General features: G+C 38.9%; 1 long non-coding RNA gene across 1 annotated transcript in view; it reads right to left on the bottom strand.

The window, feature by feature from the left end:
• LOC132002525 (uncharacterized) overlaps window positions 1–6,280 on the bottom strand; it is a 29,111-nt gene extending 22,831 nt beyond the window's left edge. The window contains exon 1 of the long non-coding RNA XR_009399933.1: window positions 6,183–6,280. This is a non-coding gene — a long non-coding RNA (uncharacterized LOC132002525). The remainder of the gene's footprint in view (window positions 1–6,182) is intronic.
• Window positions 6,281–24,940: the final 18,660 nt, after the last annotated feature.

The following is a 24,940-nucleotide window of genomic DNA, read 5'->3' as shown; positions in this document are numbered from 1 at the left end:
TGACAATTTAGAATAAAAATATATAAATGACTCCAGAATCCTCTGTAGTAATTACAAGAATATAAAATTATAGAAGATATATCTAAGGGAAGTATCCTATTTTCATTACTTTGAATTAATATAAGGAAAAGAACTTAAAATATAAATACTTTTACAAGGTAAGAGTGTTCTATATCAAGGTACTAGAAGAGATATCAAAAAAAGAAAAGGAAAAGAAAGGATTGGACAATTGCCTAATTACTGTGTTTAGAACCTCTAGTACATTGTTGAAGAAAAGGGGTTACAGTAGGCATTCTTGTTTCTAGTTTGAAGAGGAAAGCATGCATTATTTCTTCATTAAGCATAATGCTAGCCCTGGGCTTTCTGTAGATATTCTTTTCTTTTTTTTTTTTTTTTTTTTTTGGTTTAGATTTATTTATTTATTTAAGAGAGAGTAAATGAGAGACAGAGCCTCAGGCAGGAAGGGTCAGAGGGAGAAGCAGATGCCCCACTTAGCACGGAGCCAGATGCTGGACTCCATTGCAGTACTCATGGTCATGATCATGACCTGAGTTGAACTCAGGTAAACTCAGTTAACCTGAACTCAGTTAACCTGAGCCACCCAGATGCCCTTTCTGTAGATGTTCTTTATCAGATTGAAGATTTTCAGCCATTGGTTTTTGACATAATTCCTCTCTGCCCCTCATACACACACTCTTATTCTCACGTTCTGGGACTCTGATGACACAAATGTTAAATCTTTTATTATATTCCACATGTCTCCGAGGCTTTGTTTGTTATTTTTTCAGTCTCTATTCTCTCTGTTCATTTAAGCTGAATAATTTCTTTCTTTCTTTCTTTCTCTTCTTTCTTTTCTTTCTTCTTCTTCTTTTTTAGATTTTATGATTTTATTTGTTTTAGAGAGAGTGCACACATTGGGAGAGAGTGAGAGGAAGAGAATCTCAAGTAGAATCCATGCTGAGGGCAGACTTGATCCCACAACCCTGAGACCATGACCTGGGTTGACACCAAGAGTCTGAAGGTTAACTGACCAAGCCACCCAGGATCCCCTAAAATGTGTAATTCTATTGTGCTCTTCAAGTTCACTTTCTTTTTCTTCTCCATCCTGCTGTTGGGCCCATCCATTAAGTTATTTTGATTTCAGATATTGTAAATTTTAGTTCTAACATAGCCATTTGATTCATCTTTACTTTTTTTACTTTTTTTTTTTTTTTTTTTTTTTTTTTGCTGAGGTTTTCTATCTTTCATTTGTTTTAGACATGTTCATAATATTCACTGGAGCATTTTCATAAATGCTTTAAAATTCTAGTCATATATTTCTCACATCCATGTCTATAAGGCACATAACTAGAGGTGCCTCCACAGGGTGCGGCCCAGAATAAAGATGGTGCCGGCTTGCCGTCTCTTCCAGCCAACAAGGCGCCAATTTCACAGTTTCGGTTCCTGAAATCTATGGCACTTCCTCCTCTCGCCCGATCTTATTGGCTCTTCCCCCTCTGTCCTCACTTCCCTTCTGCTGCTCTATATAAGGCGTGCCCCCTCACAATAAAGTGAGATCCTGCTTCGACAGATCCCCCGAGCCTGGTGTCGACCGTTGGTGCGTCTGGGTTCGCGACACTCGCCATCCCGCTCAGCCCCGGGAAGGGGCCTCCGGCTGGTCCGGTCGCCTCCACCCCTCCGAGGGAACCCCAACAACTGGTGCCCCGTGTGAGGAACCTCGCTCTTCTCGCTGACGGGCCAATCGGTCAACGGGTGAGTATACCCCCATAAGTTATGGGGCAGTCCTCTTCTAAAAACGACCCCTCTGTTAAACCAAAGAGGTTCTACCCCTCGCTAGACCCCTTTGACGCGGCTCCTTGGCCCCCGGACCTCCAACCCAGATCTCTGGCTGAGGGCCCCCCTGCGCGCCCCCCTTCCACTAACCCCTTTATTCAACCGTCAGCGCCCACTCCTCCGCCTCCTTATTGCCCCCCCCTCCAGAGCATACCTCCCCTGAGCCCTCCAGTTGTTCTCTCTTCCCTGTTAATGTTAACCCAGGAGGCAACCGTCCAGCTCCATGGTACCCATGGGAGCCTGGGGACCTTAAGGAGCTCAAAAAGGCAGTGTTGGAGGATGGGCCCAAAGCCCCCTGCACAGAAACCATCCTCCGAGGTCTGGCCCATTCCCTATGTACGGCGGCTGACTGGCGGTCACTAGCTAGGGCCGTTCTTCCGGGGGCCCTATATATAAAGTGGACAGCCTTATATAAAGAGGAATGTCAGCAGATTGCAGAAAGAAATGCCCGAGCCAATCCAGCCATCCCTATAACTATGGGAATGCTTGCTGGGACTGATGGCCAGTATGCCTCCGGAACCCAACAGGCAGCCATCCCCCCCCCTTACCAGGACCAGATCCGAGCCGCTGGGCTCGCGGCTTGGAGCAAACTTGAGGAGGGGCCTTCTGAGTCACCAATAGCAGGGTTACACCAAAAAACTAACGAAGATTTGCCCTCTTTCATTGATCGGGTGGAGAAATCCATTAAGAAAAAGATGCCCCCTGGGGATCTCAGAGACCATTTCGTCAGAATGGCAGTATGGGAAGGAATGACCCGAGATTATAAGATGGCCTGTGCTGACCTAAAAGAAAGATCTATGGACCGCTGGGTTATTGCTACAAAAGACATTGGGTCCACATCGCATCAGGCGCGAGCTATGGCGGCAGCCTGAAGAGAGCATCAACAGGACAGCCTTGAGACGCTGGTGTGTGTAATGCAGCAGGCATCATTGCAGCCCCGCCAGGCCAACCTTCCCCGCCTGTGCTTTGGCTGTGGGCAAGAGGGGCATTTTAAGAGAAACTGCCCCCTAGGGCGCAAACCAAGCTCCCCACAACCTGTTGATACGCCCCGAACACCATGTCCTAAATGTAGGAAGGGGTTCCATTGGGCCAAGGATTGTAGATCTAAGTTTGATATCCAAGGCAAACCTTTAAACTCCAATCGGGGCAATCCCCAGCCCCGTTAAACAAGGGGAAAACACCTGTCAAGGCTCATTGGACAGTTCCTTTGGTCCCAGGCCTCCGCCCCAAAATGCGTCTTACCATCGGAGACAAGTCCTTTAAATGCCTCATTGATACAGGTGCTGAACGCACTGTCCTCAGGCAAGAGGAAGTCCCCCCTTCTTGGAAACTTGTCCCCGGCCCTCCCCTACTGGGGGTAGGAGGCCAGTCCAGCTCTTATGAGACTGCTAACCCTTTATGTTGGGTAGATCCAGATGGCAACAGAGGACAGATTCACCCCCTAGTGGCCCCTGGCCTCACCGCTAACCTACTTGGTCAAGATATTCTAGGGGCAACGGAGGCCTTCATTACTACTGACCATAAGGCCTTCTTTGATGATGTACTAGATGAGGAAGAATACCAACAGCAGTTCCAGGAAGGAAGGGACTCCCATCCTAATTACCAAGAGGACCCCTATCTTGAGAGCATTAGGCAAAGGTATCAGTCCCCCCAATCCTAAAGGCCACTGCCCTGCCCCAGGTCCCTAAGTTTACCTGGAAAGAGGGACCTCCCATTTGGGTGGAGCAGTGGCCTCTCCCTTCCCACAAACTACAACAACTCCATATCTTAGTGCAGCAACAGCTCGACCTAGGACATATACGCCAGTCCCTTAGCCCTTGGAACTCACCCATTTTCGTTATCAAAAAACCCAATGGTACATGGAGATTACTACAGGACCTGCGACAGGTCAACAATAAAATGGTCCCCTTTGGAACCCCCCAAAGGGGACTTCCATGGATTCCAGCCATTCCATCCAACCATTTTATTACCACCATTGATATAAAGGATTGTTTCTTCTCCATTCCCCTCCACCCTGATGATATGGAAAAGTTCGCCTTTTCCCTGCCCGCTCTTAATTTCTCGGGGCCAGATCAGAGGTTTGAATGGACGGTCCTCCCCCAGGGGATGGCTAATAGCCAATCAATCTGCCAGAACATATTAGCCCAGATTTTTACATCATTTTTCAGAAACCCAGACATTCTATTTTACATCTATATGGATGATATTATCCTAGGAGCGCCTGACTGCTCTCAGCTTGACCTCCTCACTACCGAGTGCCTCTCTATTTTAACCCACCACAATTTCAAGGTGGCTCCTGAAAAAGTCCAAAGGATCCCCCCTTTTAAAATCCTTGGATCCTTACTCTCCTTGGATACAGTGTCCCCGATCAGACCCCAATTAAAGATTCAACCCTCGTACACCCGACCTCAGTTACAAAAACTACTTGGTGAAATAAATTGGATGAGGCCATGGATCTCTATTTCTACTGAGAAACTCACCCCTCTATTTGACCTACTCAAGGGCTCAAATCTTTCATCTGATATCATTCTAAACACAGAACATATCCAAACACTCAATGAGGTCCAACGGGCCATTAATAAATCTACCTTAAAGTGATTCACTCCTTCCGTGCCCTTAATTCTATATGTTTTCCCTGGGGAATCCCTAATGACAGCGCTATTAGCCCAACAAGGAGAACCCATTCAATGGATCCACCTTTCAGTGGGGGGCACCCCGCGAGTATACGCGGCGACTGACCAACTCACTGACTGCATCACAAAAGGGAGAAACAATTCGCTCCGTTTATTTGGACAGGATCCAAGTAGCATTGTTATTCCCTACCGAACTCAGGACTTCACATGGCTCCAACGCAATAATGCTAGGGTGGCCATAGCCTTAGAAGGATTCTCCGGAAATATAGATTGCCATTATGGGCCTTATAAATGGATGAATTCCTTCAGTAAGCTGCAGTGGAAGATCCCCATGCTATTCATCACCCAAGCAGATCCATCCTTTCATACAGCCTTTACAGATGGAGGAAAAGTAGGAGTTTCAGTAGTGATCTTCCCCCCTCACTCTGATACTGATAGAACCCCTACCCCTCAGAAATCTCTCATCCACCTGGTCCAGGGGTCCGCACAATTTAAAGAGCTTTATGCTGTGGTCCTAGCCATTTCCACCATTAAGGGTCCCCTCAATTTATTTTCTGACAGCCTCTATGTGGTAAACCTCCTACCCAACCTAATCGACGCTCACATCAAACTAGATTCTAACCCCATCACCCCACTTATGATCCAAACCCGAACCCTCCTAAAACAAAGAACCAGCCAAATATACGTTCAACATCTCAGGGGACACCAAGGACTTCCGGGTTTCCTATCCCAAGGTAACTCCTTGGCCGACCAACTTGCATCTACTCCCCAATGTTACTCTGTAGAAGAGGCTGCTCACTTCCATAAACTTACACACACCAATTGGAGGGGACTCCATCAACGCTTCCCCCAGGTACCCATTAAAAATTTCAAAAAAATCATTCGAACCTGCAAATCCTGCCAACCTTTCCTACAAGTTCCCCTACTCCAGGGGCCGGGGTGCAATCCTAGGGGGCTACACCCCAATCACCTCTGGCAAACAGATGTAACCCATTACCCCTCCTTTGGTAAACTTAAATTTGTTTTCGTGTCCATTGACACATGTTCACATGCTTTCTGGGCAACTGCCCATGCCGGCGAAAAGACTAAACATGCTGTCAGCCATTTTTTACAATGTTTTGCCACTCTAGGACTTCCCAAACAAATTAAAACTGATAATGGTCCTTGCTTTACTAGCACAACCTTTAAAACCTTCCTCTCAGAATGGAACATCTCCCACTCCACCGGCATTCCTTATAACCCTCGAGGACAAGCCATTGTGGAAAGACAAAACCGTACCCTCAAAGACCAATTAAAAAAACAAAAGGGGGAATCCCTTCCCCCACATGATCAACTCAAAAGGGCACTGTTCACCCTTAATATTTTAAATTTTTCAAAATAGGATCATTTGACAGCGTTCCAAAGACACTGGTCCGCCATAACCCCTTATACCTCAATATCGGTCAGATGGAAAGACCCCCTGACTGGGTATTGGAGGGGACCTGACCCCCTCCTCACTACAGGTAGAGGGTTTGGATGCATATTCCCCCCGGAAGAAAAGAAGCCTATTTGGGTGCCCGCACGAGACATCAAATACCTCCCAGCCCCAGAAAACAACAATAACCCAGACCCAGAGAGCCCACAACTCTCTGAGGAACCTTTTCTCCCTATCTGACCCACAGATCTACAGTCGATATTACAAAACATACTGGTACACAAAGCGGGGGACAAACTCACCCAGCGATAAGGGGGCCAGCAGCAACTCGATGCCATCCCCTTGTTATGGCACCCCAGGGCAGGATGTCTGCTTCAACTCCGTGGTGCCCATAGGAGTATCTGATGGGGGCGGGCCCCAAGATCAAACCCGCAATGCAATTGTATCGCGCAGGATTGAAATTATGATCAAGAGCCAAGAACCTCCTGTCTATCACCCCCCTAATCTTACCTGAGAACCGGGGAGTGCTACAGCTTGACCCCGAAACCGAAAGTATTTTAAACACTGTCTTCGCTCTCATAAACTCCTCCAACCCCTCTCTCGCCCAGAACTGCTGGCTATGCCTTAAGAATGGGCCTCTTCTGGCCCAGGCCATTTTAGTCAACAATATCTCATTATCCCTACTCCCCTCATCATGTCAGCTTCTACCGCCCCGACCCAACATATATATTTCCCCCCTCTCCCCTAATAGCGCCTGTCTTTGGGCGCCACCCCTTGCTGATAATTCCTCTAACCTAGATCTCGGACGCATTGACGATGTTTTCTGCAGTAATAACTGCCGAAAAGGGAGGCATCTGCTTGTTTTTACAGGAGGAATGCTGCTTCTATGCCAACAAATCGGGCATAGTTCAAGATAAAATTAGAAAACTACAAGAAGACCTGGAGAAGAGGCGTCGCGAGATGTGGAACAGTCCGTTTGGGACGGCTTCGGTGGCCTTCTCCCATACTTCCTCCCTCTTCTGGGCCCCTTCTTTATTCTGCTCCTTGTCGTTTCCTTTGGCCCCTGCCTTATCAATAAGCTAACTCAATTTATACAAAAAAGGATGGAAGCCATTCAGTTAATGAATGTTCAAGTACATTACCAGAGACTGGCCACCCATGATGAAGAAATCTATCATTAATCTTTATTGGCCAATGACGGGTAAGACCCCATATCGGTTGGGGCAACCTAAGACAGGCCTTAAAGGAGATGCCCCCCCCATAGCAGCATGATATTCAGTGACGGGTAAGACCAATGAGAGACACAGAGCAACCTAAGACAGAGGACATACCTATGCTGTATGACCCTCAATGACGGGTAAGCCTGTTGTCTTGTCACTGGCAACCTAAGACAGAAGTCATGCCTACAAAAACAAAAGGGGGAAATATAAGGCACATAACTAGAGGTGCCTCCACAGGGTGCGGCCCAGAATAAAGATGGCGCCGGCTTGCCGTCTCTTCCGGCCAACAAGGCGCCAATTTCACAGTTTCGGTTCCTGAAACCTATGGCACTTCCTCCTCTCGCCCGATCTTATTGGCTCTGCCCCCTCTGTCCTCACTTCCCTTCTGCTGCTCTATATAAGGCGTGCCCCCGCACAATAAAGTGAGATCCTGCTTCGACAGATCCCCCGAGCCTGGTGTCGTCCGTTGGTGCGTCCGGGTTCGCGACACTCGCCATCCCGCTCAGCCCCGGGAAGGGGCCTCCGGCTGATCCGGTCGCCTCCACCCCTCCGAGGGAACCCCAACACATGTCATCTTGGTATTGGTATCTCTTTGTTTGTTTGTTTTTGTTTTTAATTCAGTTTGAGATCTTCCTGTTCATGATACAATGAGTTATATTCAACTGAAACCTGGACATTTTCAGTATTGTTAGACTGGATCTCATTTAAGTTTAGTGTTTTAGCTGGTTTCCTCTGGTACTGCTCTGGTGGTTGAAAGGAGGCAGATGTGCTACCATTTTACTGCCAAGTGGGGTGGAAGTGTAAGTACTCCACTCAGCCTCTTTTGACACCCAAGCATGAAGAGTTCTACCTGACTATTGGGCTGGATGGGAATTGAGACTCCAGACTAAGCATCTGCTTATACAACCCTGATTGAGGGGGAGAGAGACACGTTCTTTCTACTCCCCACTATACTCTACTGATAGGGAAAGTGAAAGTATTTCTAGCTTCCTACTGGTTCTTCTCTGACACCACTTTGGTGGGTGAATTGGGTCACCTGGATAAGCCTGAAAAAATTGGGACATCTAAACTCATGACTTGGTAAACTGGGATGGGGCTGCAATTTGTTCTGCAGTATTTGACTAGAATAAAGTTATCATCAAAAAATTTTCTGTCTTGCTAGGCTACCTCTTTCTTGGTCTTTTGGTCACAGAAAACAAGCATTTCTTGTGAACCTTTATTGACCTCTGTTGACATTTCCAAGTTGCCAGTTTCTTTAGGATCCAGTCTGGGATATACAAAGTGAAAAGAAAATCTAAGAAACATTCCACCATCATGCCTTTGGCTCAAGCTCCTTAGCTGGTCTAACTTATTTTCTCCATCTTCCAGGGTCACCTTAATTTTGCCTTCTTTATAATATCTAGTATGGCTTTTTAGTTTAGGAATAGAGGAAAGTATGTTTACTCCAACTTTCACAAAGGAGAAGTTGTCTCAAGATCTATCAGTATTTTCCTAACATTTTCCATAGCGACTCCCCGATAGTAAATATTTGATAAACAGTCGTTAACTTAATGACTTAACTGTAGAACTTTATGTCTGCTATTTTGGAAACCTGGACTCAGCCTAATTCACTTCTGTTTCAGAAATATTTAAGGTTTCAGAAAACAGCATTCCAGATTAGGGGGGGATATTAATTACTAAAATCTTGAAAGTTTTATAATTTCTGTCATAATATTTTATTTAAATAAATTGTTTTTAAGAAGGGGTAAAAATCTCCCCCTCCACTCTCTCTCTCTTTCTCTGTTTTTTTCTTCTTCTTTTTTTTTTTTTTTTTTTGGTGGTGTTGCCATAATTTGCATTTGAAAATCCTCTAAACCATTTTACTCTTTAAACTTGTTATTCTTTGTTGAGCTGATTTATAGCTTCTAAATAATTTAGAGAATGTAATTTGTAATTAAGAACATTCTCACTCACATATGCAAATACTAATGACTACTTGTTATGATCTTGCTATTTTTAATAACATTAGTGCTGCTGGGCTGAAATTTCTTAAAGATCAGACTAATTTCAATAGCTCAGTGTTCTCTTTATAATTGTCTAAATCATTTATTTTATTTGCCATTTATGGATGTTGGTTATTTTCCTTAATATTTTGATGCTCACAGAATATGACATAAATACATTGTCACTTGTGATACAATGAACAATTGTCGTTTAGAAGCTTTGTAGTCTCAGGAACTAAAAATGGAATGATTTAAAATAATTCTTTAGTGGAAATGCTTTGACAGGTAGGACCTTGATTATGGCATTATTCCATCCCTCAGCTTCTGTAACTAGTTTTAGACTAATTTGAACTTTTCAAATGCTATTCTGAGTGTCTCCATTGAATAAATCAATTAAACCAAGTTCAGTTCAGGTAACGTTACTTTCAACAGAAGTTATTTGTCAGAAGATCACGAAGTTAGAGTGGTAATACTGAAATTAAAGTAACAAAAAGGGCAATTATGTGTATTCAGGTGATTTCAAGAACAGATAAACATTGTTGCAGGAAGGCATCTCTGTGAGGCATCACTGACATACACTGGAGAGTAAGGTAGCAAATAGAACCATAGCCCTTTCTCACCCTATAAACAGAAAAACAGAAGCACAAGCAGCACTACTTTTCTAACAGTGGCATCATAATCCATTTGTTACTTTTAAAAAATATGGAATAGATGTTAGAGGGTTTGGTCTTTTATCTGTAGCTTACAGGTAGCCCTATAGATATTACCATTCCAATTTATAGAATAAGAACTAAAACTCATAAAAGTTAAAATGAGTTTTCCCTGTCACAGTGATAGTAAATGTTTTATCTAAGCCCTGTGGTTTTAAGTTTGTACTTTTCATATCCCAGGATTTGTGTTTCTTTCAGTATTCATCCATGTGTATTATATCTTAAAATTCAGAATCCTCTATGTTAGTAATCATACTTTTTCCCGCCCTCAAATTCTGTGTCATGGTCTTCTGCAAATGAATTTAGAGCTATAACTCTCTGATAGGGATTATAGCTCTAAATTATATATTATATACTAAATAATATTATATACTAAAGGGTATGCTGGGGCTCCTGGGTGGCTCAGTGGATTAAACCGCTGCCTTCGGCTCAGGTCATGATCTCAGGGTCCTGAGATCGAGTCCCGCATAGGGCACTCTGCTCAGCAGGGAGCCTGCTTCCTCCTCTCTCTCTCTCTCTCTGCCTGCCTCTCTGCCTACCTGTGATCTCTCTCTGTCAAATAAATAAATTAAATCTTTGGAAAAAAAAAAGGTATACTGTATTTTATCAAATCTAAGATGCCATCCACTGTAATATACGATGTTTGTAATGTACCCTCAAGAAAGAAAATGCTTTGTCATTTAATTTTTGTACACCATCAATTGTGGTATATAGTCAGATTCCATGAATATTAACATATAAAAATGTGTGTCTTAGAGGCAGTGAAATACGGTTGTTTCCTGTTCGGTGCCTGGCCTTATCAGAGCACTGTTTATTTATGCAACCTTCTAGTAGGGAGAGAGGAGGAAGATGCCAAGAAAAATTGTCTGAGGAGTTTCTCTAACAGTAAGAGATTTTCAATCATAAGTAGTAAATACTACTTTTTAAAGTAGTATTTTGATATGATTGTATTCAAGATAATAAAAAAATAGTTTACAGGAAGCGGGCCACCCGAAGACTGTAAGACCTGTAGAGATGTTCAAAGCATGACAGTTTCTTTCCCATGATCATATCCCCAACCAATGATTATGCCTACATATATCACCAAATCCTTACTTCTTTTTTTTTTTAATTTTATTTATTTATTTGACAGAGATCACAAGTAGGCAGAGAGGTAGGCAGAGAGAGAGAGAGAGGGAAGCAAACCGAGCAGCTGAGCAAAGAGCCCGATGCGGGACTCGATCCCAGGACCCTGAAATCATGACCTGAGCCAAAGGCAGCGGCTTAACCCACTGAGCCACCCTGGTGCCCCCAAATCCTTACTTCTGAATCATTCCCCTAATGCTAAGTCCCAGCTATACCTCTGGCCTCTTTTCTTTGATTCCCATGTCTTTTGGGGTATTAATACCTTTACTGACTTTAATTCAAACATATAATCTTACAATAAAATTTCCTGTTTGAGTGCAATAATATGAATTCCTTCTTCCTACCTGAATTCTTGTTGAGCAGTGTATCAGTGAAATTTTTTCTTATTTAAAAATGATAGTAGGATAATGTTATGAGAATTTTTCTTATGCAATCTCTTGGTCTATCTGTACTATGTCCAGACAGTCCACAGCTGGCCAAGCGGAGATGATGCATGTGAAACTGCTATGGTGTTCTGGTGGCAAAGTCCAGACTATGGATTGCGAATATTTAATCATTGTCCAGTCATGTTGTTGGTGGAACCAAATAAAGTGTTTTCTATTTTTTAAGACCATAGTAATCTTAATATGCTCAATTATCATACAGTTAATGTGAAGAAAATTGCTTTGGATGATGTAGAATTAGGAACAAGATTAAGAAGGTAAGATTTGAATGTAGGTCTGTCTGACTTTTGATCTTTCATTCTTAAACACTATATGATATTCTTTCTCATTGTCAAGATCTACAACTTCTGATATTTCATGAATAATTAATGAATGTTCTGGGACATTGAGAAGTTAAGACAGTCAACATAAGACATTATTTAAGACTTAACATCTTGAAGCAGGGACATGCTATCTTCTTCTTTAGACCCCCAAAGGCATTTCAGACAGATGTAGATGGGAAGCTCTTTCCCAACAGTAATAATAAGAAGAAATAACATGCTTGCTCAGCATGGACTATGTGACATGCTTACTAATATGTCAGATGATAGTTGGACAATACTGGCTGGGATCTTCAGATGTTCCTGGTTTGGGCAAAGAAATATTAGAGTCTCTCACTGTGGATCCTTTTCTCCTCAAACTTACCACTGCCCCAGGACTGGTGCCCCCATTTCAGGTGTTAATCTCCTTTAAGGGCAATTTCTTTGTGTCTTCTCATTCCAGTCTGAGTCAGGGTTATCTGGCTTTCCTTGAATTATTTTCCAAAGTCTTCCTATGGCATTTTTCATTTCAGCTCCCTTCAGTGATTTACTTTTAATGCCCAAAAGACCTTTGTGAAGGTCAAAAGCTGAGTACTACCTGTCTTTCTCCTGAAATTATAACAATCTCAAATTTTCTAGATTCAATGTGGATTCCCCTGTTTATTGAGAGAAGACTTATAAACAGGGAAGTATGACACAGAGCACTCTTACAGTAATGATCTTTCTCCTTTCTCGTTACTGAATTTTTGAGTGTCCAAAAATCTTTGATTCCATCTAAGTGTTTTGTGTCTTACACCTTCTGAGATGAAAAACATAAATAAGACTTTCACCTGAATATGACTGTGGATATGTAATTCTATTTCTCTTGAGTTGTAGTAGTGATAAAAGGTCTTATATCCTTTGAGACATTCAATTTTTGGCTATCTTTCGGCATGTTTTCTACCTCAGGTTCAGAAAAAGGTTCAGAAGTTTCAGAAAAGAGATTCCTAGACCCAAGGTAAACATCCTATCCACCATACCAGTTATATTATGGTCTCTTCTTTCTGACTATGGTTTTATTTCTCATTTTTATCCTCAAGAATAAGAGTCATTGACTTTTTTTTAAAATCAATGATAAAGGCAGTTCCTACCACATTCCATGACAGGTGTTAACTAAATAGAACACAGGATATGTTTTCCTTTAAATGTTCTCCTAAAATGATAGACTTTTTTTTTTTCCAGTTGTTTTTGACCAAAAGACTAGCTGCCATTTTCTGCTTTCATACATTAGTTTATATTTCTAGGGATTGCTAAAATTAAATCCAAGAGTTAATTATGAAGGAGAATTTCCAAAGCATAAAGAGAAATACTCTAATGTAAGGACAGTTTGTTTTTCCTCCCATAAATGTTGTGTTTACTATGTTCACAGTAGAACTGAATGATCTTAAGTCTTTTCAGGAAAGATCCAGATAGCATTATAGTATGAGACATTAAAAGTAGTTGAAAAAAGCCTTTGGGATAGTACATTAGTAATTAATGTCATGATATACAAATCTCAGAGTCTTAATATATTCCTTCTTCATGGTGGCAGCATATGGAAGAAAACCCCTAAAATACGCAGAATGTAGAATTTATACTATGGATAGGACGAATGGAATATATCTGTATACTTCACCTTAAGTTCTAGCATTTTTTTGTAATATGGAGCCAGTGATTCTCTACATTAGACTTGAAAGCTGAGTGTTTTCAAAAATTAGTGGTTCTTTAAGAAAAATAAAGCAGGCTTTCATATAACTTAAAATTGTGGAATTTCATCAATTGAAATGATATCATACATATTTAAAGGGTTCTATTACTTTTCAGGAATGACTAGAAAGAAGAAAATACAGTGAAATGTTAACCTTTTCAGGTCACACAGTTGTTTTTGGCAAAACATAAACAGGAATACCTGGATGTACCAGATCTCTTGAAAGGATAGCAATTGAAGTTGTCTTTAATGAAGACCATTACCATTCCCCTTAGCTGGACTAAACTTTAAATAGGCCTCTTCCTAACTCCAGGTTAAGAGTTACTTCCTAACTCCCTTCTTAGAGTATTTATGTTAGAAAAGTTGAAATTGCAAATCTTTTTTCTCTGCTCTTTTGAGATGTGCAACTTTTAGAATACTTCTTGCTAGTTTTGCAATCCGTGAATATTTTTCTTCTAGACCTGGCAATCATCGATCAAATTGTAATTAGCAAGGAAAATAGCCTCTTTATTTGTCAGACTCTATGGAAGGGTAGGATACCTCACACCCTGTTGACAAACTACCTCTTATCACAAAGGTATGAGAAAGTTGGCTTTCATTCTAGGTATAGCCAATTAGCCAACATATGGCCTACAAAGCCCCTACCTACCTCAGCTCTTAAAAACTCTGCCACTCCTTTGTTTCAGCAAAGTTGAATTCAGCCTGAGTTGTAGACTTTCTACTCTATTGTGAATAGCATCGAATATAACCTTCCTTGCCTGTTTAATTAAATTAATCTGGTGCAATTTTTGCTTTGACATCCTTTAAAAAGTTTTGATGTTGCTAAAGGTCCATGTAATACATTTAGCATGTGGTAGCACACCATAACATAGTCATTGACCTGGAAAAAAAGAAATAATTCAATATGGCTTAAATGTGAAATACAAACTATAAAATCCCAAGAAGAAGACATGGAGAATATTTTCATAAATACGAATATGGGATGGATTTTCTTTTTTTACATAAAACACCAAGAGCAGGATTCATAAGGAAAACAAATCTATATGTAAGTTTTTACAATATCAAAGGAGAATAAATATTTTCAGCTAAAATAATTTTTAAAATGAAGATGTAAGATTTTTAAGTTACATCTTAAAATTAATCAGCTTTATATACCCAGAGATCAGGCAGAGAAATTCTGACAGAAAAACATGAAATCTATCCCAAGTTTGTATATTTAATTCTATTACTTTTTAAAGATTTTATTTATATATTTGAGAGAGAGAGTGAGAGAGGACAAATGGTGAAGAGGGGCAGAAGGAGGGGGAAAAGCAGACTCCCCACTGATCAGGGATCCCAAGGACCTGGAGCTCAATTGCAGGACCCTGGGTTCATAACCTGAGCCAAAGGCAGATGCTTAAGCAACTGAGCAATCCAGGTGCTCTTAATTTTATTTTTAATCAGATCTCTTTTGAGAGTTTTTGTCATTTAGTTTCCATTGCTCCCAAAGTCATAAATTTAAAAACTTCCTAACATTTTGCTATGTAATACCCTCATCTGTTAAAATTCAAGGACTTGGCCCAAATGCTATATGCTAGAATTAGATGAATGAGAACATGTTTACTCTGTTCATGTTCTAGATGAAATCTCACATTTTAAAGTATCATATCCTATGTCAACTTTCACTTCTCCAGACTGCTTCAGTTACTCGTTCCATATCCTTACCCACTGAACCATTTTTACTCTCATTTGCCTCTCTTATTTTATTTTATTTTTATAGGGATTTTATTTATTTGAGAGAAAGAAAGAGCACAAGTGGGGAACAGCAGAGGAAGAGGGAGAAGTACACTCCTCGCTGAGTAGAGAGTTCAGTGTGAGGCTCCATCCCAGGACCTTGGGATCATGACCTGAGCAGAAGTCAGAAGTTGGCTCAAATGACAGCCACCCAGGTGCCCCTGTTATTTGCATATCTTAGATGTTATGAATCTGTTAGACTTTTACTGTTTTCTTGTATCACTGGATTTTAGTGCATTGCTAAGGATTAAGATTCTTTGTATAACTAACAAAACCCTTTTAAAAAGCCTGGAGAGATGTATAAGCACATTGGACTGTCCAATGGAGATGAAGGTGGAATTGTATACGGGCTTCAGGAAAAAATCGAGACAAAAATTACAAAGCCTTTACATCCCAGGTGGTTTCACACTCTAGTCTCACCCCTCTGCTACCCTCTTCCTCACTCTTTTCCACCCTTCTTTTTCCCTCTGGACCAGTTGCTGCTGTCTTCCAATCTGCAAGTCAGAATCCTAGCACCACACACCTCTGTGACCCCTCCATGCTGGGTCATGGCTTCTTGTTCCTGTAGTGCTCATACTTCCCATCTCATCCATAATTCATAGTTTGTTAACAAACTCTTCCTGAGATTTCACTGGGGGCTCCTAGGGTGTTCAAAATATAAGATGGTTCACTTTTATAGTAGCGGCAACCACAGATTTCAAATAAAAAACCTAGAATGCATGAGGAGAGATTTGATCTGAGGATGTGGCTGAATATTTAAAATCACAACTATCTTTGAACATCTGGTTGATTTATCCCATATAATTTTGCCTTCTTTCACCACTCATGGCACTATATCTCCCTCACTGTTTTCTCCCATTTATTTGTTATGTCAGCTTAAATGATCTATTTCATGTTTAATTTTTCTTTTTCTTTTCTCTTTCTTTCTTCTTCTTCTTTTTTTTTTTTTTTAAAGATTTTGTTTAGTTATTTGACAGACAGAGACCACAAGTAGGCAGAGAACCACGCAGAGAGAGAAAGGGAAGCAGGCTCCCTGCTGAGCAGAGAGCCCAATGCGGAGCTCTATCCCAGGACCATGGGATCATGACCTGAGCTGAACGCAGAGGCTTTAACCCACTGAGCCACGCAGGCACCCCATGTTTAGTTTTTCTAAAAAGCCACCTAGCAGAGCTGCCCTCCCCTTCCATAACACTCTGTGTTATTGTGTTCTGCCTCTGTCCTGAGGCTGGAGTGATCATTTCCTATTTGTTATTTACTACATTGCTGAGTGTACCATTAGCACTCAATAAATTAAAGTAATAATGGTACAGCTCATCACCATAATTATCTTTATTCCCCTAGGCAGATCTAGCAAGGCATGAGACAATTCAAAGGATGCTCCATTTTCTATGAATGCCCTCTAGAATGTCTAAGGACATTCTGTAAATGCCCTCTATAATATCCATAATTCCATTCATTTCTCTTATCAAAATAATAAGAGTGGTGATTATTGAAGAAGCGTTCTTTGAGTCTTACAAGAAAATAGCATAACATGGTCTGGTTTCCTTTTCCAAACTCCTGAAACACCTATTGTCTTTATCACTTTCCTGGCATGTCCTATTACTCTTTCATTTTACTTACAAATAAATCATTATTCCTTAAGGCAAGCAATGGGTTTGATCCCACTTCATATACAAATGACTCTCATTAGCAGATTCTAGGTAAACAATTAACTGCAAATTATGGATAAAAAATAATGATAGGTTTGATGTTTATTAATTCATTTACATGGAAAACCTTTTCCATTTATGGGATCTGATACAGTGTGAGTGCCTAGTAGTTTGTGAGCTACTCAATGACACATTTTCTTAATCATCTATACATCTATAGTAAATTATCCATGAAATGAGGCAAAATGCACATAATAAAATTTTTGAGTTAAAAACAATCTAATGTAAATTGAAATTTTCATTGTAATATTAAAGTTGCATGTATATTTTGTATTATTTATCCTATCCCTTGGATTCTATTCTGATGGAAAGACCACTCATAACTTTAAATCTCATGCTACTCAATTACCTTACCAGCTATACTTCTCAAATGTTGTTTTTACTATTAATGACTGGTCTGACCTGTCCTGAATACTTTGTACCTGGCTCCATTGATTTCTTTTCTACCCCACGCTCTTTTACCATTTTGTCATTGTAATACTTTCATGAAGAACCTTTCCTACATATTAGCTTAGGTTTGAAGGGGCAGGGGGGTGGGAGGTTGGGGGACCAGGTGGTGGGTATTATTATAGAGGGCACAAATTGCATGGAGCACTGGATGTGGTGAAAAAAATAATGAATACTGTTTTTCTGAAAATAAATAAATCAATTTAATTAAAAAAAAAAGTAGAATGATCCATCCAATTCCAGTAATTTTCACCCTGGTATATTGAGCCACTGACTTTCCATAGCCATATGCTATGGGCTAACATCTTTTTCTACCTTAGTCATATGAAATGCTAATATCTCACATCCTGATCAAATCAGTTATCCTTTTCCATCTCACACCTTCACTTCATTAACAGTTGCTCTTCAACTGCCTGAAAATCTCCAAATTCTTGATCTTTTCCTTCTCATAAGGCTAAACACCCTCTGTCTTGATTTTTGTACTTTGAGTGTCACAGAAGATGGTTGTAGAACCGGTGGATTACTTTAAAACGTGTTTTCGTTTCTCTTTTACCCAAAATACCCAAATCTGGAATTATTTATCTTCTTCTTCAGTCAGTCTTCTCTGGTATATCTAGTTCTTGAAATTGCTTAGCTTCGTGAATGGCTGATATTATAAATTGATGTTTCTAATCTCTGATTGAACTTTAATGCTGTTTACCGATTGTTTCTCTAGCTTATTATCTATAATCCTCTTCTCTGAAATGTCACATCTTTTCTTATGGTGTTTTGCCAGTCTCTTGCTTTTCACCCTTAAAAATTTACTTTGACTTCTTCTGTATTAAAAAAATGTAAAATCTATGTAGCAATCTTGTCATACACTGAAAACTCCCCACCTATACACTTACCCACCCAGAATTCTTTCCCTCCAAGCTAAAGAAATAAGTCTGGCACACTTTTGCCCTTGACCCTACACAATTTCATCTCTTAGAACTTGTTTCATAATTTAGCTCTTCATCAATGTCTTATATTTCCAAATTTTGATTTTCTAATACCAAGAACTGCTTTTCAATTTCTACACAGAAATACAAGAAAATAAAATTTCTAAGTACTACATTCCCTGGTAGCTATGTACTCAACTTATTTTTTTCTCTTTCAGTTCCATTTCTGGAAAGAATAGAAGTTCATTTATGTCTATCTACTAACACACTATAACTGAAAACCTTTCTTACACCAGCTCTATGCTATGCCTCAGGATTCTATGAGGAATGAGATAGAACTGGTCCTGCTTTCATGTCATTTTAAGTTTTATTTGTTTACCTCTCATTCAGTCTTCCATCTACTATGACCATGATTCTACTCCAACAACTATACGTAATCGACTCAAGTTCTCCTCTTTATTCAAAGCAAGTAGACTTTCAGTATTTGTCTTCTTATCTGTATCTTTTGTATTTTATAATACTAACTTCTCCTTTTATCTTCCTACACTTTAGATTTATATAACCCAAAACATATCTGGTTCTACCTGATTCTTGCTTCTCAGTGTCTTTTATGGGCTCCTCTTTTTCAGTTTACAACTTACAAACATGGCATCTCTCAAGTTTCTGGTACTATCTCATCCTACCTGTCTTCTCAATAAAGCTTCAGCTCTTAACTAAGACTCCTATATTGGAAATGTGGTAGGTAAAGATACCCATGAGTATTTCTGGATCACCTGAAATTCTGAATACCTTCAAACAAACTGATGATATTTTCTCATCTTCTTGAGGTCAGTTGGTATTACTTCTTTCCTATGTATCAAACCTTGTTTATTTTTATTTTTGATTATGATTTGTGTGGGGATGCCTGGATGGCTCAGTTGGTTAAGTGACTGCCTTCTGCTCAGGTCATGATCCCAGGATTGAGTCCCGAAAGAGGCTCCTTGCTTGGCAGGGAGCATGCTTTTCCCTCTGCATCTGCCTGCCACTTTCCCTGCTTGAGCTCAGTCTCTCTCTCTCTGTCATATAAGTAAATAAAATCATTAAAAAAAACCCTTGATTTGTGTGTTGCATCTTCTCTGCATTTGGGCTAGTATGAATAGCCCAAATAGAGATTCAGAGTTGTCTCCTCATTGGTCTACTTTGCCAACAGCCTGTCTTAGCTAAAACTCATATTTGATCACATCAGAACAACATTAAAAGTTTTCAGTAGTTAACACATGAAATATATTTTAAGTAGCAAACTTTTAGCATAATAGAAAAGCCCTGCCCTGCCTCCCCCCAAAACCATGTATATCTTTATAATTTCAGCTCTCACTACTTCTTGCCTCCTCTTTATTTTTCTTTAGTTTTTTTATTTATTACAGTTTTCAAAGTTCTCCATCCTTTCCCTCCCGTGTGTGTGTGTGTGTGTGTGTGTGTGTGTGTGTGAAGAGGATTTTCAGACTCCCCAGACTGGATAAGACCACACTAGTCTGTTTTCATAGCACCATGTGCATAAACCTGTCATAGGATATATCACAATCTCTTCTGGTTGATCAATATTTGTAGTTTTCCTCTGTTGGAGTGAAAATAGAATAAGGATAAGGATAAGATAATGGATAAGGGAATAAGTATAAGATAAAGTTTTATTGATTCTCCAGGATCTAGAATAGTGCTTTGTATATGTGACCAATGGGTTTTTTTTTTTTTTTACTTGAATTATAGAAATGAACAATCTTTGACACTTTGCTTAATACTCTTATAATATAAATGAGGTCTAGGTATATATACTAAATCAAATATATATTTAAGGCCAGGGTTCTTATCATTTCTCCTAAACAAATTTCTAAGTGGAATCTAGAAAAAAATATATGAAAAATGTTATCAACCTTGATATTGAATAGTGGTATATAAATACAATATACTCTATTGGCATTCCTCTGAAGTCAAATGGAAATCAGATAAGACACACTATGACATCTGAGCTTACTCTGAGGGAAATATGTCCTTCATTCAGTTGTGCATGGACAGAAACCTTAAGTTCATCCTGAGTAAAATTTAAAGAAATTTCTATGACTATATTGCATAGTAGACCCATATACTTTAGTTATTGCTTATAGTGATTATTATGTGCTGATCAAATTAAATGACTTTTAAGTTCTTTACCACTCTAATTTTTAGTGATCCTGTGGAGCCAAAAATAACTTCTGTCACTTTATTCTGATTGCATGATTTATATAGCCTGTTTAATAAACTCAGATCATTCATTTTTACTTCCTGATAATATGATGTTATAAACACGAAATTACTGATTCAGAGGAGAGTATTACATCATTTAATTTTCATTTTATTTCAGGTAAAAGACTTTTGTAGGGAAGCATTAACATTCTCTATAACTAGAACATTTAAAAAAGTTATATAGTCTTATTAACTTACAAATGGGCAAATGAAAAATGTTAATAGCCTAGAAAATCCACCACAAGAATAATATCTTGAATTTAAAATTTCTATCTACAGTGAATTTTTGTGACCAAGTTACAAAACACTCAATCTAGGGGTTTATAATGGAAATGCAAAAAGACCTTTAAATTTAAGAGCAAGAAGAGATACTGCTATAATACAAAAAGAATCCTTTTCCAACAAAAGGCTGAATATATAAATCATTGTTATGAAAAATACCTTTCTTCTTAGTTATATTCAATCTGCAAATCATAGACTCATTCTTGCTAGCAAAAAATGGCTTGGGTTTGATTTTAATGTTGATTTTATTTTCACGCTTTCCCTCATTCTACATCTGTTCTGACTCTTCCTTTCAATCATTTCCTTTGTGATTGCTTAGCTTCATGCTTCCTATATTTTGTTAGACTAAAATGTAATATACTCAAGGTTTGTATTGGTAGGCCCATGTGGCTAGTCAGCTCTGAAGCTAGTTTCAAGGAAGAGGAGGGTATTAGGGAGGAAAGCAGACAGCAGAAAATGGAGGTAGAAAGAAAAAAAAAAAAACCTCATTTATATTTTTGAAGTGGCTAATGTTCCTTGTTGCACAAGTTTTCCTAGTAGGGAATCCCTCTCTTTGGATAAGTACAAGTAGCTATGCCACCTGCAGAACAAGATACCTGTTTCAAAACACGCAGCTCAGATTATTTTTAATGGTGTGATATCTGTCTCGTTTACTTATAGTCTGTAAAATATCCTCAGGTCTGCTGGCTTCGTTAGCTCTTATTTCCTCTGTTTTTGGCTCACCTTGTGTTCTGCTGTCCACAAGTAACTAATGGGCTTTGGGGAGACATCTGGTCAGAAAATCTCTTCTATCTGAAGCTCTTTAGGTTGTGCCAACTTGTTTGGTCATCATATTAGCCAATAAAAAAAGGGAGGGATTAGGTTTTACTTTACAATTTTATTTTTTAATATAACAGGTCCATAATAAAAGTATAATAAATGATTTTGTATGCACAGACAGGAAGGAATTTATTTTTATTCCTCTCATTAAGAACCTTGAATTTCCAGGGATTGCCTGAGCAGTAGAATACCAAATTCTACCTGTTTATGTGAGCAGTAATTATATATTCTGGGTGGCAGAAAGCACTCGGCAGGACTCTGAGGAAGTCTGTTAGTCATTTCATCATTTTATGCAGCATTGATCTTGCTGACTGCACAGAGACTAATAGAACAAGTTAATGGAGTTTATTCTGTCACAAATGCTGCCAGTTAAAGAAGATGATTGCCATGTATGGAAAACCAGGCTCTCTAATTCCTTCCTAAAGATGTATAGAAATATTAAATCTTATCTGCCATAGAGGAAATACATAAATATTGCCTTCCTAATATGAGTACAGGTGGACTTCAGTATTTCAAAGTAGAAATTGCAGAAGTTTTTGGCAATCTATGGATGCAAAACTGACAGTGAAATATAGCTGCTTGTGTTTTTATTAATGAACTGTGCAACATCAATATGGTAGGGTTTTTTTTTTTTATCCCAGAAAGTTAAATTATCTTAAACATAGATGAAAAACTCATATTTGATGAGCTGAATTTAAACCAAATTGTGCTGTTTAATAAGTAACTTGCAGCCTTGGATTGATGTTGATAAAGATGTAAAAACCAAATGTTGTTTCCCAAGCTGCAAAATTACATGTTATTCATGCTAAAATATGAAGCTGATTATAAGATTCAATGGTAATCAGACTGAATTAATAGAAATCCTTTAACAAACCTTCATTTTCTCAATAGTCCTGACAATTCAAGTAAATAAAAAATGAGAGGATGTACCATTTCAGAAAATAAATTTAGTGTCTTACTTAGTGCCTAAAATATTTCTCCAACTGATCAATAAAACTACCTAATTAAAGTATTGTTTTATGGACATGAAGATTTCTGAAAGAATATGAATTCCCGCTTACATGGGTCTAATGATTAGCTAATAAGGCTAATCAAGAATGAAAGATACGTGTCCACTTTTGTTGTCAGCATAGAATAATAAGACTGTGATTTATACAGGATACCACTATTTTAATTTAACATTTCCTTAAATAATGCTAGAGTTTTCAGCTTTCTTCCAGAAAGACAAACAAAAACAAAACAAAAATCCAAAACCAAAATCAGTAGAAATTAGTTCTTGAAGATAAAGTTGAGTTCAGAAAAAATTTTAAGTGTGTGTTTTCTCCAAGGAATGTTCTGAATGCTTTTCTGTACAAATCTTGACCAATTAAAAAAAAAATGACTACATACAGTCTAAATATGTTTTTTTCTTTTTCATTCATAAGTAATATAAATATACTCTTACATGTTGGGTCCCCCAAAAATGGGTACCCCAATAATGGGTCCGTGATTAAAGGAGTGAGACTGATACAAAGTGAAAGTCAAGCAAAGCTTTATTTCACACCAAGCATCAAGAATCAGACCAAACTTTCAGGTACGCACCTCTTATAAGAGAGGGTGATCCCTCCCTGCTTTCCAGACTAACTTTTATAGTGCAAAGGTCATGTGGTTGGGCCTGTCCACGCACAGCTAGCCAATGAAGTTGTAACACACAGAGAAAGCTGCACAGTGATGCTAGGTGACCAACTGAATTACAATTTATCCTAGTAGACATTTGAACCAGCTTATCACCTTTGTTAGAATTGGTGCCCAAAAGATGCCCAAAGGGCGGGGCCCATACTCCTTGGTAACTAAGAGACAGTATGCGCCCGCACTGATTGAATGCCTCTACCAGACCTGACCCACTCTTGTATCTGGACTTTGTTACCTGGGACTGGATTCCGGGACTTTTTTTTAAGTAAGTTCCCCTGGGGAGGGGGAAGTTTTACAACTAAATGGCAGTTCAACCGGGGTGGGGCTGTTCTGGCTGAATAGGCCCTTACACATTACAAATAAAGTTAACACATTATAGTACATGTACCACTTCAAAGATTGAAATGGATTCTTTATAAAATTTGTTTCTGAAAATGTTACTTTAAAAGTGGTTCTTTTAAGATATTTTGAAGCAGTAATCATTGAAAGGAAGAAGGTAATTTCATCACTACAATTTTGGTGTTTTGTTAAAACAACCTTCAGCATCCTAATTTGTGGGTCATTCTTCTCTTGTCTCCAATTCAGTATAGATCAAGTTTTAGATTCATCATTTTATAGACCAACATTTTAATAATTCATCCTTTAAATGAGGCATACATTAAGAATAATGATAATGGATTTGCATTTAGATCTTATGTAACCTATTAATACAGTTAAAAAATAATCAGCTCACTTCCGCTTCCGGATATGAGATAGCATTCTATCAGAATAATTACCCTAAGAAAAACAACTGTAAACGCCAGATCTTTCATAAACTTATTCTTCAAACAGCATTGGAAAGCAGCCAAAATTGCCAGGATTTAAGGAGCCAAGGAATTAAAGATCCCAGAGAGAAAGGAGGCATATTGAAGTCTGTTTTACATTATTCATTGTTTTTTTTCCTGAAGGTATTTGTTGATTACTATGCTAAATAGTATGAGAGGATAAGAAAGAAAGCAGAGAACAATAGCTGAGAGAAGAAGAGGTGAGCCCAGCTCTCTTGAGTCTCAGAGAGGTTGGTGTCAGCATTTACCACGGGAAAAGATACTAGTAAATATCTCAGGCTTTCAGTTGAAATCTCAGAAATGCTGTGTCCTAGAAGCGAACTTAGAAATAGAGAAAGGAAACAGAACAGTATTCACAAAAACTCAAACTTAGCTGTAAATTATCTTATCACCTGATTTCTCTAACTGCCTCTCATAGATCATATTCTTTAGGAAGAAAAATGACATCACTGGGTGCCTCAAAAAAAGAATTTTAATAAATACTATTTGAATTTCAAACAAGTATTAACAAGCATGTCAGGAGACAGGAACAAATAATTGACAATTTGGAGAAAAAGTGACAATGAAAATTGAAACAGAGATGATCATGATAATGAAGTTAACAGATATAGATTTGAAAATAACTACATGTAATAAGTTCAGGAAAATATGTAAAAAGGAGAATTTTACCAAAGAATTTTACTAAAGATTTGAAATCTATGAAAAATAATAAAATGCAAATTCTAAAGTTGAAAAGATATTTCAACTGCAATTAAGAACTAAAACTGATTTTGAATTATATAAGAATAAAAAATATTAGAGGGGAAGTGTTATTGAATGGAAAGATAGAATAGTAGAGAATGTGCAGCATATGC

Source organism: Mustela nigripes, chromosome 15 (genome assembly GCF_022355385.1).
Source record: "Mustela nigripes isolate SB6536 chromosome 15, MUSNIG.SB6536, whole genome shotgun sequence".
Classification (NCBI taxonomy): Eukaryota; Metazoa; Chordata; class Mammalia; order Carnivora; family Mustelidae; genus Mustela; species Mustela nigripes.
Note: the sequence above shows the minus strand (reverse complement) of the source record. Positions and strands in the feature narration are given on the sequence as shown.